Below are 12,789 nucleotides of genomic sequence, written 5' to 3'. Positions count from 1 at the left end.
AAGATACACCAATTATATTTGTGCTTTGAATTTCAGCAAGAAATATAGCAACACCAAAATAGTAGTAGACTTAAATATCCTACACCACAACCAGAGGATCAACAAGGAAATAGAGCCCTTGAACAACTACATAGACCAACAGTACCTAGCAGACACGTGCAGAACATTCCACGCAATAGAATGAACACTGTTTAAGTACATTTGAAACATTTTCCAAGATCATATTAGACCAAAATACCACACTTAACAAATCCAAAAAATATATATTATACAAAGTATCTCTTCTAATTAATGTAGAATGAAACTAGAAATCAATAGAACAAATGAAACAGGAATATCCAGAAATATGTGGAAATTAAAAAACATAGTCTGAAAAAACAGTGAATCAAAGAAAAAAGGGAATTTGAAATTTCACAAATGAAAAGCACAAATGAAAATAAAAACATCAAAACTGGTGGGATGCAGCAAAAGCAGCGTTAGAGGGAAGTTTATAGTTGTAAATGTGCATATCAAAAAATATTTCAAATCAACAACCAATCTGAGTTTTTAAAGATGATCGGAGTTTAACAAAGCTTTAGATTAAGAAAAAAGAACACTCTAAATTTAGAAACGAAAGGAGAAATTATAACAGGACATAAATGCAAAAGATGACGAAACAACTACTGTAATAATTGCACACTAACAAAATAGGTAACCTAAAAGACATGGATACATTCCAAGAAACACACAACCTACATGACTAAATCATGAAGAAACTCAGTAATTTAAAAAAATCCCCTATTAAAAATCCGCTATGGCTGAATTCTACCAAATCTTTAAATGACAAATATTAATTCTTCTTAGACTCTTCCAAACATTGAAAGGAGGGACAAAAATACCAAAAGAAAACAGCAGTCCAATATCCCTGATGAATATGGGTATCAAAATCCTTAAAAAAAAAATACTAGCAAATAAAATTCAACAACACATTAAAAAGATTATACACTATGATCAAGTGAAATTTCTAGATTGCCCGGATGGTTCAACATACAAAAATCAGCGTTATACACAGCACTAACAGAATGAAGCACAAAACTCTATGATGGTATCAATTTGTGTAGAAGAGGCAATTAGCAACACACTCTTATGACAAAAGCATTCAATCTAGGAATAGAAGAAAACTTCAACATAATAAACCCCACAACTAATATAGTCAGTGGTGAAAAGTGAAAACTTTAAGATCAGGAACAAGAAAAGGATGCCTACTCTTGGCACTTCTAATCAACATAGTAGTGGAAATTTTATCTAATCTAATTAAAAAGAATAAAATACTTAGGAATGAACTTTGCCAAGCACTGAACTTAAACTGTTGCAGATATTTTAAAAATACATAAATATTGTTCTCAAGTGGGAGTTGAACAATGAGAACACATGGACACGGAGAAGGGAACATCATACACAGGGGCCAGCTGGAGGTTGAGGGAAGGGAGAGAAGAGTACTAGGACAAATACCTAATGCATGAGAAACTTAAAACCTAGATGAGGGGTTGACTGGTGCAACAGATCACCATGGTACGTGTATATCTATGTAACAAACCTGCACACATATCCCAGAAGTTAAAGTATAATAAAATTACATATATATATATATATATATATATACACACACACACACACACACACACACATACACACACATGTCTAGATATATTGTATACCAAACAAAACAGATAACCTGAAAGACATGGATAAATTCCAAGAAACACACAACCTACATGACTGAACCATGGAGAAACAGTAATTTTTTAAAATCCCCTATTAAAGAAAAACCCACATCCTAGAGCTTTATGGCTGAATTCTACATGGTCTTTAAAGATATATATCTGTATATCTTTATCAAATCTCATGAAATCCAAAAAAAATTTGAAAAATAAAACTTTATTATATTAAACAATATTACTAAGCTATAGTAACAAAATAGGGTGGTACTGGCATAAAGACTGAAATACTGACTTAACTAAATAGCACAAAAATAAACCCTGTGTATATAGACAAATGATCCTTGGTAAGTGTGCCAAGACCACTCAACAGAAAAAGGACAGTCTCTTCCACAAATGATACAAGAAAGCCATATATTTACCTGTAAAAAAGCAATGAAGATGTTTAACTTAAAGCATATAGAAAATTAACTAAAAATAGAATAAATCCCTAAATATAAAAGGTAAAACTATAAACCACATAGAAAACCATGCAGGAGAAGCTGACACTGGATTTGGCAGGGATTTTTGTTTGTTTGTTTACCACACCAAAAGCACAGGCAACAATACACAAATGAGACTACAGATGTCCCCACTGAAGAAAGTTTGACCTATTCTTTTTCCACTTTATAATAGTGGGAGAGCAACACACATTTAGCAGAAATTGTACTTAAAGTACCCATACAACTATTATGTTTTCCACTTTCAGTTTGGTATTCAATAAATAAGATCAGATACTCAACACTTTATTATAAAATAGGTTTTGTGTTAGATGGTTTTGCTTAGGTTAAGCTATGATGTTCGGTAGAATATGTTTACTAAATGCTTTTTTGACAATGATATTTTTAAAATTATGATGGATTTATAGGGATATAACCCTATTGTATATCAAAGATCATCTGTCCATTAAACTTTTGTGCATCAAAGCACATAATCAAAAAAGTGAAAGTCAGCCTGAAGAATAGGAAAAAGTATTTGCAAATCAATTATCTGATAAGGGGTTAATATCCAGAATATATTCGAAAACTCCTACAAGTCAACAACAAAAACCCAAATGATTGAATTTTATAAAATGGGCAAAGAACTTGGACATTTCTCCAACGAAGATATACAAATGGCCACCAAGCATATGAAAAGATGTTCAGCATCATTACTAATCAGAGAAATGAAAATCAAAACTACAGTAATATGTCAGCTCACACTCATTAGGATGCCTAGTTTCAATAAAACAAAACAGCACCAACAGAAAATGACATGTTGGTGAAGATACAGAGAAATTAAAACCCTTATACAGTATTGGTGGGATTACAAAATGATGCAAGTATTATGAAAAACAATATGGAGTTTCCTCAAAAAAATTAAAAATAGAACCACCAGTGATCCAGAAATTCCACTTCTGAGGATTTATCCAAAAGAATTGAGAGTAGAATCTTGAAAATATATTTACACAACCAAATTCATAGCAGCATTATCTACCGTCTATGAGGTGGATGCAATTTAAATGTTCATCAATAGATGAATAAACAAACAAAATGTGGTACATATATATATTATGCACCCTTTAAAAAGTAAGTTGTCACATGCTACAACATGTATGAATCAAAGACATTATAGGAAAGGTATGCATGTCAAAAAAGAGCATATGACTCCACTTACTTAAGTAATTTAAGTAATTTAATTCATAGCGGTGGCAAGTGTAACGGTAGTGACAGGGACTAGATGAAGGGAGAAAAGGAGGGTTACAGTTTCAGATTTCAAAGATGATGAAAAAGATTGGAGATCTGTTTGAAAACAATGTGAAGACACTAAGCATTATTAATCTGCACACTTAAGATGGTAAACTGTTGTGGGTTTTTTAACCACAAAAATTATATATTTGACACTTTATTACTGTTGCTTTATAGAAAATGTTGGAAAGATCTATGAGTTCTCCAGTTTTGTTCTCTTTTTAAAATTATACCTTTATTTTAATATAACTGTATTTGCATGCAGTGGTAAGAAACAATACAAAGAGAATCTGCATATCCTTTACAGTTTCCCCCAATGGTAGCATCTTGCAAAACTGTAGTGCAGTATGATGAACAGGATATTTTCATTAATACTGTGAAGATACAGAACATTTCCATTACCACAGGATCCTTCATGTTACCCTTTTATAGGTACGCTCACTTCCCTTTTACTTCATCGCAACCACTAAATTGTTCTCCATTGTAATAAATATGTCATTTTGCAAAGGTGTCATCAGTGGAGTCATACACCATATGACCTTTGGAGATTAGGGTTTTTTTTACTCAGTTTAGTTCTCTGGAACCTCACCCCAGTTACAGTTAGAATTACATCATTATTCCTTTTGAGCACGGAATACTATGCCATGGTATGAATTTGCCGCAATTATTTTAACAATTCACCTATCAACATTGAGTTGTTTCTAGTTTTTGGCTCTTATGAATAAAATTAATATACATTCTCATGCTGGGTTTTATATAAACACGTGTTCATCTATCTGGGATAGACAAATGCCCCATATTGTCGGGTCTTACAGTAGTTGCTTGTTTAATTATTTAAGAAACTGCCAAGCAGTTTTCCAGAGTGGCTATATAATTTTATATTCCCAGCAACACATTAGTTAACACATTATCTGCATCCTCACCAGCATTTATTGTCAATATTTTTAATTTAGCCATTCTGATAGGTATGTAGTAATATCTCATGGTGGTTTTAGTTTGCATTTACTGATGATATCAAACATATGTTTATTTGCCATCAGTATATCATTTTCAGTGAAATGTGTCATGTCTTTTGCCCATTTTTAAATAAGATTATTTTTTACTATTGAGTTTTGAGAGTTTACATATTCTGTATACTAGCTATTTGTCAGATACATCATTTGCAAATAATCTCTCCCGCTCTGTACTTTGTCTTTTAATTTTTAAAAGAGGGTGTTTCATAAAGCAAATTCTTAAATTTTGATAAAATCCAAATTATGGTTTTTGTTATGAATTGTGCTTTTTGTTGTATATCTAAGAACTCTGTTTTGACCTAGATCTTTTCCCTAAAAGTTTTATAAATTTGTTTAAATAGAAGTTTTTGAACTATTTAGAGTTTTTTTAAATAAGGTGTGATAGTTTGAGAATTTTGAAAGGTGGGTGTGGAGTATAAATGTGTAATTCCTCCAGTTAAAAAGGCTATCTTTCTTCCATTGAACTGCTTTTTTACCTTTGAAAATGAGTTGAGCATACTTGTATAATTGTATTGATTGGTCATCTAGTCTGTTTTACTGGGCTATATCAATATATTGATCATATAGTTGATTACTGTAGCTATATAAGGTGTTGCAATTACATAGACATATTCCATTTACCTTATTATTCCAGCTTTTTTTCTCATCTGTAACTGCAAAACAAAACAAAACAAAACAAAACAAACCACCCTTGGATTATTTATAAGTATTGTAGTAAGCATGCATGCTAATTGAGGACATCTTTACTCTGCTGAGTCTTTGAATCCATGGACACAGAATATTATATTGACCTTGAATTTGTTTCATCAGTGTTGTATAATTTTTCCCACTCAAGTCCTGTACATGTTTTATAGATCTACACCTGTGTTTTAATTTCTTAAACAATTGTAAGTAATACTGTAATTTTTGTGTCTACTTACTGCCAGTATATAGATAAAATTGATTTCTTTATGTTTATCTTGTACCCTGTGACTCTGTCAAACTCACTCAGTTCCGGGAGGGTTTTGTTTCTGGTGCATGCCTTGGAATTTTCTACATGGAAAATTATAACCTTACAAACAGGAATACTTTAATCCTTCCTGGAAAATGTGCCCTTTAATTTTTATTTCTTGCCTTATTGCACAGGGTAGACCTATCAGTATGATGTTGAAAAAGAGTAGTAAGAATGAACACCTTTTTCTTGTTCTCAGTTCTAGAGGGAAGTTTTCAGTTTTTTATCATTTAGCGTTAGCTATAGGGTTATTGTAGATCCCCTTTATTAAGTTAGAAATTTTACCTCATTTCTTTTCTGTGAGTTTTCATTATGAAAGGGTGATGAATTTTATCAGATGTTTTTCTGCCTTCACTTACATAATTTTTTTAGCCTTTTCATATAGGTTACATTGGTTAATTTTAAAATATTAAACCAGCCTTATGTCTGTATACATTTTCCTTGAAACCATCACAATTTAATGATTTCTAAACATGTGGGGGTCATTTTTAAATACAGATTTTAACTACCTTAATAGCTGTTCAAATATATATTGTTCAAATATATATTGGGTGAGTTGTGGTAGTAAATCATCTATTATATATATTGAGTGAGTTGTGATAGTTTGTGTTGTTCAAAGTAGTAGTCCATCTCATCCAAACTCTATGTGCATATGATTGTTCATTATTATGCTATTGATATCCACAGGGTCTGTAGCAGTAATTCCTATTTTATTACTAACAGTGGTATGTTGTGTCTTCAATAAAATTTTCTCAAACTTATTGACCTATTCGAGAAACAGCTTTTTTTATTGACAATTATTTTTTTCCAATTTCATTGAATTCTGCTAGTAATTATTTCATTCCTTATACTTTCTTTGGATATTTTTATCTTGACTAAGATGTATATTTAGTGCTATAATTTCCCTCTCTGCTTTAGCATGTTACACAAATCTTATGTTAAATTTTCATTTGTATTAAGTTTAATGCCGTTTTTAACTTCCTTGGAGAGTTAAGCATTCTGAGATTTTCCTTTTTCTGTCAATTGATTTCTACGTACGTTTCTTTGCAATTGAACACATTTCACATAATTTCTATTATTTTAAATTTTTGAGCTTTTTTATGGTTCAAGACATCTGTTTTAGTACATATTCTATGGATACGTGAAAAGTACATTTATTTTGTTGTTGGATGGAGTGTTCTATAAATGCTTATTAGATTCTGTTGAATGATAATGCTGAGTTCTTCCATATTCTTGATGATTATCCATGTAGTTCTATCAAATATTGAGAAAGCACTGTTTAAGTCTCCAAATATATATGTAGATATCTCCATTTCTCATTCCAGTTTTATCACTTTTTGCTTCATATTTTATGGCTCTGTTGCTTATTACTTATTTGTAGTTGCTACATCATTTTGGTGGACTGGCCCTTTATCATTATATGTTTCTCTCTGTTTCTGAAAGTTTTTGTAGCTCTGAAGTCTACTTTATCCATTAATAATATGGCCATTTATGCTTTCTTTTGATGCATGACACATTTTCCATTTTTCTACTTTCGACATGCCTATGTAATTTTATTTGAAATGAGTTTCTTACAAAGCACACAGAGTTGGGGATGTTCTCCTTTGCCAGTTGTTGTCTTTTAACTGAAGCACTTTATACCATTTAGTCAAATTGTTGATATATCAGGACATAAGTCTACCATTTTGATTTTTGTTCTATTGTATTTCTCCTTTTTCCTGACTTCTTTGGGGTTACACAGTTTTTTTTTAGAATTATATATTTATTCACAGAATGTCGTAAATTTAGTAGCACAGTGTGCTTACTAAAGCTGTATGCATACTCACTTGAGGCATTCTTCCCTTACCAGTCAGATATCTTTAGTAGGTAACATACCTGTTAAATCTACCACTTTGCCTCTTAGTGTGCATGTGTGAGCCCACTCACCCACCTCCTGAGATCTTAACAGGAAGCTGCTGGTCACATTTTAGGTGAGACTGCCTTTCTCTACCACCAGCTGTGACCAGTTATTTTAGAGAGATAATATGACAACTGCATGACCATTATTTGATCATCACCTGACATTCCTGATGGGGAGCCCTTGCTCATGTCTCACTAGCTACCAGTAGCATAATGAGACTCTGGTTCTTAGTTAAACCCTCTGTATCCTAACACAATGTTTATACTGGATAACCTTCAAAAGCTTCATTTCATGAAATTGAGCATATGCACCCGGGGCAGATCATGTTGGAGGCATGGTGTCTAAAGATTTCACTAGAAACTAGGATCAAAATTGTCTAACATACTCTGATAGAGTATGTTCTTTAATTGAGCAGGTGCTGTGATTATTCTTTACCTGGTAGCATTATAACCACCTGGTAATCCAAGATTATTTGACTTTTAACCTCTTCTTCATGTAAGTACTTTTGGTAAAAATCTTAATAAGTAGTTAAATAGCCAAAATTAGTGCAGCAAGGAAGAAAAAGAGCCAATTTATTAAAAAAAATTACCTAGAATTAGCTGTAACTCAAAAATGTAATCTAAGGATCAATTTTATATAGCCTTCAGCAAAAGAATTTTTTTTTTTTTTTTAGATGTAGTCTCACCCTGTTGCCCAGGCTGAAGTGCAATAGCGTGATGTCGGCTCACTGCAACCTCCACCTTCTGAATTGAAGCAATTCTCCTGCCTTAGCCTCCAAAGTAGCTGTGGTTACAGGTGTGTCCCTCCACATTTGGCTAATTTTTTGTACTGTTAGTAGAGATGGGGTTTTCCCATGTTTGAGGCCAGGCTGGTCTCAAACTCCTGACCTGCCCACGTCAGCCTCCAAAAGTGCTGGGATTACAGGCATAGGCCACCATACCCAGCCAATGATTTCTTATTTATAAATATACTTTCCACTGAAGAATCAACGGGCGCTAATTTTTTTTTCAGATACTATGTTTCACCATAACTTTTGGCATCTTCTATGCTATTTCTTATACCTAAGCTTCCTATTATTGTCCACTAAATAAATTGTGCCTTCTGTTTACTCTTCTTCAGAATGTGAGTACTTTATTTCAAGAAAAATTTCACCAACATTTTATTGAACACTTACTCTGTGCCAGTCTTCATACCAAGTTACATACATACACAATTTCATTGAAAAGCTTTGTGAAATTCTATGATGGTAGTTTACTATTCTCTTTAATACATGAAGAAATTAGGCTAGCACGTCTTAAGTAACATTCATAAAGCTACATCTCTAATGAATAAGAGAGCTGGGATTCAATTCTAGGTTTGTCTGACTTCAGAAACTGTAGTCACAACCACTAGGTGAGGCGATCCCATTCTTCTCTATGTATTTAGCCTTAACATTCTCTACGCCAGGTCTCATTCAAACTTTATGTAATTTTTACTCTACATATTTCTTTGCACTGTCATTTGAATATTTTATCTTCATAAATTTTCTCACTTCATTTTATTTCCTATGTTTCTGAGCCCCTTAAAAACAAATTATGTCTATGCTTTTCTCACTGGCCTATTCTATTTAAAAATAAGGCTCACCACCCAGGACCGACTGGCACCTGCACACACTTCCCAGGGTCCCATGGACTCACTGACCTGTGGCCTATCACTGCTGGCAACCCTGCCTTGTCTTACAGCAGAGAGGCTGTACACCTTCATGTTCCCCCAAGAAGCCACAAAACCAGGCTTTTCTGCATTCTTATTCCAAGAAAAGCCATGCCACAGCCTCCACAAAAAATAGCCTCTACCACTGAGGCACTCACAACATGCACATTCATTATAGCCAAATAAATCACAGAGACTCTATCACTGTGCCCAGCAAGAAAACCAAAGCACGCTACCAAACTAACACTTACAGATACATTAAAAGGGAAAAATCATTTCCTACAAAATCTTCTCCGTACAATTCGAAGAAGTGACTGTTTTATCAAAGGCATAGATATCAACATAGGAACAGAAGAAAAATGAAACAAAAAACATGACATGTTCAGAGAAACACAGTCCTATAGTAGTTGACACAAATGAAAAAAAGATTATGAAATACTGAAGAAGATAAAGATTTTAAGGAAATTCAGCCAGATACACAAGAACACAGATGGATAATTTAACAAAATTTGGAAAACATTTTATGATCTGAATGAGAAATTGAATCAATAAATAAAAATCTAATTGAAAACTTCAACAATAGACTAGATCAAGCATATAAATGAATTTTTCAACTTGAAGAAGGGTCTCTTCTTGAAATAATCCAGTCATACAAAAAATAATGAAAAAGGATAGACAAAGTCTATGTGCTATAGGGGAGACCATTAAGTGGGGAAAAAAAGTTGCATTTTAGGAATTCCAGAAGAAGATATGGGAAATGATGTGGAAAACATAATGAAATTGTAGATGAAAATTTCCCAAGTCTTGGACGCAAATATAGACATCCAGATAAAGGAAGCCTGAAGACCCATGAGTAGGGTCAACCCAAAAAGGTTTTCTTTGAAATACGTTATAGTAAAACTGTTAAACATAAAAAAGAATTCTAAAAAACAGCAAGGGAAAAGCGTTAAGTCACATATAATGGAATCCCCATCAGACTCATGAAAGGTTTTCTCAGTAGAAACAAATGGGATGATATATTTTAGTTGCCAAGAGAAAAATAACTGCCAGACAATACCATATTTAGCAAAGCAATCTCAGGAAAAAAGTTGATAAATCTGTCCCAGATGAGTAAAACTGAAGGAATTTATCACCACTAGACCAACTCTACAAAAAATTTTTAAGATAGTTCTATCTGTAGAAGTGAAGAGATCATATCTTCCATTATGAAAAGTAAAAAACTCACTTGTAGAGCAGATACACAAATCACTGACAAAGATAAAAGAATCACAAGTTTTCACTATTAAAAGGCCACAAATATAAACTGTAAGACAAAAAGGAATGCATTTTCAAAAGAAGCATAAAATTATTAAAAAAATGATAGGAATAAGTCCTTGCCTGTCGATAACAATTTGACTACAAATGGTATAAATTTCTCAATGAAAAGATACAGATTGGATAAATGGATAGGAAACACAAGCCATCTATATGCTGTCTACAGGAAACTCACTTCACCTATAAAGATGCATATAGACTGAAAGTGGAGGCATAGATATTAGATGCAAAGAAAAACCAAAAGCATGTAGGAGTAGCTATAATTACATCAGACAAAATATACTTTAAATTTAAAAACATAAAAAGTGACAAAGAATGTAATTATGTAATGACAAAAAGAAATTCAGCAAGAGGATATTGCAATTGTAAATTTATATACATCTAACACCAGAGCAGCCAGACAAGATGTAACAAGATTTAATGAGTAATAAAAATTTCCCAACAAAGACAAGTACATGATCTAATGGCTTCACTGCTGAAATGTAACAGAAAACAAACTGCCCCACTTCCATACACCTTATACAAAAATTAACTCAAGATGGATTAAAGACTTAAAGGTAATACCTAAAACCATAAAAACCCTAGAAGAAAACCTGGGCCATACCATTCAGGACATAGTCATGGGCGAAGATTTCATGACTAAAACACCAAAAGCAATGGCAAAGAAAGCCAAAATAGACAAATGGGATCCAATTAAACTAAAGAGTTTCTGCATCGCAAAAGAAGCTACCATTGGAGTGTACAGGCAACCTACAGAATGGGAGAAAATGTTTGTCATCTACCCATCTGACAAAGGGCTAATATCCAGAATCTACAAGGAACTTAAACAAATTTACAAGAAAAAAAAATATCAAAAAGTGGGCAAAGCATATGAACAGACACTTGTCAAAAGAAGACATTTATGCAGCCAAAAAAACATGAAAAACAGCTCATCACTGGTCATTAGAAAAATGCAAATCAAGACCACAATGAGATACCATCTAACACCAGTTAGAATGGCGATCATTAAAAAGTCAGAAAACAACAGATGCTGGAGAGGATATGGAGAAATGGGAACACTTTTACATTGTTTGTGGGAGTGTATATTAGTTCAACCATTATGGAAGACAGTATGGTGATTCCTCAACGATCTAGAACCAGAAATACCATTTGACCCGGCAATCACATTACTGGATATATACCCAAAGGATTATAAATCATTCTACCTAAAGACACAGGCACATTTATGTTTATTGAATACTGTTCACAATAGCAAAGACTTGGAACCAACCCAAATGTCCATTGATGATAGACTGGATAAAGAAAAGGGGACACATCTACATCGTGGAATACTACGCAGCCATAAAAAATGATGAGTTCACATCCTTTGCAGGGACATGGATGATGCTGAAAACAATCATTCTCAACAAACTAACAGGAGCAGAAAACCAAACACCGCATGTTCTCACTCATGAGTGGGAGTTGAACAATGAGAACACATGTACACAGGGAGGGGAACATCACATATTAGGGCCTGTTATGGGGTGGGGAGCTAGGGGAGAGATAGTATTAGGACAAATACCTAATGTAGATGATGAGTTGATGGGTGCAGCAAACCACCATGGCACGTGTATACCTATATAAAAACGTGCACTTTCTGCACATGTATCCCAGAACTTAAAGTGTATGTGTGTGTGTATGTGTGTGTGTGTGTGTGTGTGTGTGTGTGTGTGTGTGTATATATATATTTTTTTTTTTGAGACGGAGCTTTGCTCTTGTCACCCAGGCTGGAGTGCAATGGTGCGATCTCGGCTCACCGCAACCTCCACCTCCTGGGTTCAAGCAATTCTCCCGCCTCAGCCTCCCGAGTAGCTGGGACTACAGGCGTGCGCCACCATGCCCAGCTAATTTTTGTATTTTTAGTAGAAACGGGGTTTCACCATGTTGACCAGGATGATCTCGATCTCTTGACCTCGTGATCCACCTGCCTCAGCCTCCCAAAGTGCTGGGATTATAGGTGTGAGCCACCCTGCCTGGTCCTATAACTTTTTTTAAAGAAAGAAAACCTAGACAAGGACAACAACAACAGCAAAAAACTAAAGACTAATATCTCTGATAAAGATGCAAAAACCCCAAACAAAATACTAGCAATCCAAATCCAACAACATCACAAAGATAATACAGCATGATCAAGCAGGATTTATCCCAGAGCTGGAAAGATGGTTCAAAATACCCATATCTATAAATGTGATATATCATATCAATAGAATGAAAGCCAAAAAGTACATAAGCATCTCAATAGACAAACAAAAGGCATTTGATAAAATTCAACATCCCTTTATAAGAAAAACAATCAGCCGGGCGCGGTGGCTCAAGCCTGTAATCCCAGCACTTTGGGAGGCCGCGGCGGGTGGATCACGAGGTCGAAAGATCGAGACCA

The 12,789-nt window shown here is 33.9% G+C and overlaps 1 long non-coding RNA gene across 1 annotated transcript in view; it reads left to right on the top strand.

Moving 5' to 3' along the window:
• Window positions 1-12,110, top strand: part of LOC141580835 (uncharacterized) — a 114,719-nt gene extending 102,609 nt beyond the window's left edge. Inside the window, exon 3 of the long non-coding RNA XR_012513209.1 lies at window positions 8,041-12,110. This is a non-coding gene — a long non-coding RNA (uncharacterized LOC141580835). The remainder of the gene's footprint in view (window positions 1-8,040) is intronic.
• Window positions 12,111-12,789: the final 679 nt, after the last annotated feature.

This window comes from Saimiri boliviensis, chromosome 13 (genome assembly GCF_048565385.1).
Source record: "Saimiri boliviensis isolate mSaiBol1 chromosome 13, mSaiBol1.pri, whole genome shotgun sequence".
Classification (NCBI taxonomy): Eukaryota; Metazoa; Chordata; class Mammalia; order Primates; family Cebidae; genus Saimiri; species Saimiri boliviensis.
Note: the sequence above shows the minus strand (reverse complement) of the source record. Positions and strands in the feature narration are given on the sequence as shown.